This window comes from Colobus angolensis, unplaced genomic scaffold (assembly GCF_000951035.1).
Source record: "Colobus angolensis palliatus isolate OR3802 unplaced genomic scaffold, Cang.pa_1.0 Scaffold117, whole genome shotgun sequence".
Taxonomy (NCBI): Eukaryota; Metazoa; Chordata; class Mammalia; order Primates; family Cercopithecidae; genus Colobus; species Colobus angolensis.
This window is the reverse complement of record NW_012112808.1, coordinates 4634360-4638199: the sequence shown is the minus strand read 5'-3', so window position 1 is coordinate 4638199 and position 3840 is coordinate 4634360. Positions and strand designations below refer to the sequence as shown.

General features: G+C 39.6%; 1 pseudogene; it reads right to left on the bottom strand.

The window, feature by feature from the left end:
* Window positions 1-1097: 1097 nt before the first annotated feature.
* LOC105526813 lies at window positions 1098-1962 on the bottom strand (annotated as a pseudogene).
* Window positions 1963-3840: the final 1878 nt, after the last annotated feature.

Sequence of the window (3840 nt, the reverse complement as noted above, 5' to 3'; positions counted from 1 at the left end):
GAGTTTGAGACCAGCCTGGCCAATATGGTGAAACTCCATCTCTACCAAAAATACAAAAATTAGCTGGGTGTGGTGGTGTGTACCTATAGTCCCAGCTACTTGGGAGGCTGAAGAGGGGAAACGCTTGAACCCAGGAGACAGAGGTTGCAGTGAGCCAAGATGGCACCACTGCACTCCAGCCTGGGCAACAGAATGAGACCCCATCTCAAAAAAATAAACAAATAAAATAAAAAGGCTGTTTCCCTATTTCCTTTAGTGTGTGTGTTTTGCATAAAGGGATGAGGCTCATTTTGGTGAAAAATGCTTTCATACAGAAAATGTTGAATTCTTTTGCCTCCCCCATCGCAGACGTTTCAGGCCCTGAACTGATCAAGGAAATCAAAATAAGGTAACACTGGTTTCACATGAACCTCAAGACTATAATCTAACGGTACCTACCAACTTTAAAGAAAGTTTAAAGTCCTTTTACCTATTCCAAATCAGTAGACTAAATTTTCTCTTTTAGGAAGTTTTTAACCAAATTGGAATTAACAATCTCACTTTAAAGTGAAAGAAAGGCTTTGCAAGACTGACTAGTGTTTGTTCTGTGGCAAAGAAAGAGGAGCATGCCTCCCCCAGGACTGGCCTAACAGGTACCACATGAAGAACTGGCTGCAGAACAGTAATCCATTAGATCTACCAAAAGGAATGGGACTCAAGGTTCAACCTAGAAAGAGGGGTTGCTATCAAGTCTGACTCTTACCAGACAACCCAGGTCCCAAACAGATCTTGAGTCCCTCCCCTAACTGAGAAGGCTGGAGCACAGCGTCAGCAGTCAACAGGGCCAGAGTCGTCTCAACGAGTCAGTGAGCTTTGTTGAATTTATATATTCATTTATTTATTTATTTATTTTTTAAGCTTGGCAAAAGTAGTGACTTTAATTTACAATTGCATGTGTCAAGATTGCAATGGAAACACTAGTGATACCATCTGAACAAAAGCAATGATTTATTGGTCATGGCAATGAATGAAACATTGACAGTCTCTGGTGAGAATCAAGCAATTATCCAGGAGCTGTAGATCTGATTGCAATATGGTTGTTCAGTGTCTTTTGCACGTTAGTGGCTTTCTCCTTTTTTGCCAACTACTCGTTTGAAGTCATTCATATTTGTTGTCTGGACTGGAGTACCAATAAAAGTAAAATATGAAATTCTTGTTGTTCCCTCTTCACCTTGATTCGACTGAACAAATATAGTTACACTGTTAACATTCTGAAACTTAACATAAAGAAGTGGAACAATGCCATCTTCTTTAATATCATCCTCTTGTCAGTTCCAGAGCTTGAGTTGGTTCACTTCTTTCTGCCTCTTCAAAATCCATAGATCAGGGTAGGTTGAAAAAAATTTTTACATATTTAGGGCCCTGACCATTATCTGGTCCTTGAAATTTCATGGAATAAAGCTTAACAGGTTGACTGAATGCCACAGTAATAAGTAGCTGTTCATTACAGTCAGCTTCCAAGAAGGTTGTGTCTTTGTAAACAGTTGTCAAATCCATGCTCGTCACTTTCATTAAGACATTCACAACCAGCTTTGTTAATAAAAGGCATTAAATCCATATAGCCTTTTGGAATATCTGTGTCTTCACTGCTTCCAGGGTCATTTTCTAAGTGCTGCTTAATTTTTTCTTCTAATCCCACAGCAACTGCTCCTTGATATTGATCAATTCTCACTTTGTTTCGAAAAAACAAAAATGTAGGTGTTACTGATACATTGTTGCTGCTGTTCCCTGACATTGATGTACATCGACTTCCAAGAAAACAGCCTGTGGATATTTATTACTCTAAGAATTGAATGCTGGGGCAATCCTCAAACGTGGCCCACACCCTTTAATGGTGAACTTGACCATGGCGAGTCTGGAGCCCGCGCCGCTCAGCTCTGGCTGGAAATCTGGGTCGCTCCGGACGGGCTTCACCCCCACCATCCTCATAGAGAGCCCGACAGGGTGGCCGCGACACCACTGGCTTCGAAACTGAAGAAGACGATCTGGGAGAGGAAGCAGAGACGCTCAGGAAGGCCGAGGCCTGGACAGAAGAGGTGGCCACCGCGGCGTCTTCTCCCGGCACTCTCAGTGCCGAGTCACGCCAGGGCGCGGAGCGGCGCGGGGGGCGGGGAGGGATCGTTGAATTTATTTTTAATTTTTTTTTTAGTAGAGACAGGGTTTTGCCATGTTGGTGAACTCTTGGCCTCAAGTAATCCGCCCATCTTTACCTCCCAAAGTGCTGGGATTACATGCGTGAGTCACCGCCTCTGGCCATTTTGTTGAATTTTTTAATTGACATATGATAGTTGTACATATTTTGGGGTTACCTGTGATATTTTGATAGATGTATACAATGTGTGATGATCAAATCAGGGTAATTGGGAAATTCATCACCTCAAACATTTATCTTTTCTTTGTGTTGGGACACTCCTTGTGTATACCCTTTCCTCTCCCCCTGGTAGTCACTACTATCCTGACTTTTGTTATTAATCATTTTCTTACTGTAACTAATGATTATTTAAATTATTAATTTTGAGATAATACAAATTCATAGGCAGTTGTGTGCCCTTTTCCTGTCTTCTCCTACCGTAAATCTTACAGAATTAGAGTATGATATCACAAGCAGGATATTGACATAGAAACAATCCACAGCTTTTATTCAGATTTACCCCATTTTACCTGTACTCATTTGTGTGTGTGTGTGTGTGTGTGTGTGTGTGTGCTTAGTTCTATACAATTTCGCCACGCAATATAGGCTTGTATATCAACCACCACAGTCAAGATACTGCACAATTCCAATGCCAGAAGAATATTTTGTGTCTTCCTTTTACAAATCCTTAACTCCTAGCAACCACTAGTCTTTTCTCCATTTTTGTAATTTTGTCATTTCAAGAATGTTATATAAATGGAATCATAAAATATGTAAACTTTGAGATTGGCTTTTTTCTTCATCATAATTCTTTTGATATTCTTCCATAATTGTCCATTGTTGCCTAATAGTTTTCTTTTTGTTGTTGTTGTTTTTGCTTTTTTTTTTTTTGAGACAGATTCTTGCTCTGTTGCACAGGCTGGAGTACAGTGTTGGGATCTTGGCTCATTGCAACCTACGCCTCCTGGGTTCAAGCAATTCTCTTGCCTGAGCCTCCCGAGTAGCTGGGATTACAGGTGTGCACCATCGTGCCCTGCTAATTTTTGTATTTTTGTAGAAACGGGGTTTCGTTATGTTGGCCAGGCTGGTCTTGAACTCCTGACCTCAGGATCCCTCAGAGGATCTGTCCACCTCGGCCTCCCAAAGCGCTGGGATTAAAGGTCTCAGTCACCACGCTTGGCCTGTTGTGTAATGGTTTTAACACATATGTTTGCATTCCTAAATAGCCTATTGTTCACTTTTATGTGTTTTTAAAAATAATTTGAATATTATAAGTTTTTTTGTAATTTTTTTTTTCATTCAACTATATTTTTGATTGTGTGGCTTTATTGATGTGTGTGGCTGTGGGGTCATTTATTTTTATTGCATAAATTTATCACAATTTATAAATCCAATTAGTTATTGACAGATAATTGGGTTGTGTCTTTTAATTTTAGGTTGAGTTTTTATTTTTTGGAACATTATGAATGATAATACTATGAATATTCTTGTCTGTGACTCTTGGTGCACTAATGTATGACTTTTTCTAGATTAAAAATGTGGATTGGAATCTCTGGCTCAATTTTACTAAATAAAGTCAAACCTATTGCTTGGTGCCCTCACCAATACTTGATATTTTCAGACTTCTCGATTTTGTCAGTCTGACATAAAATAGTATTTCATTGTCATTT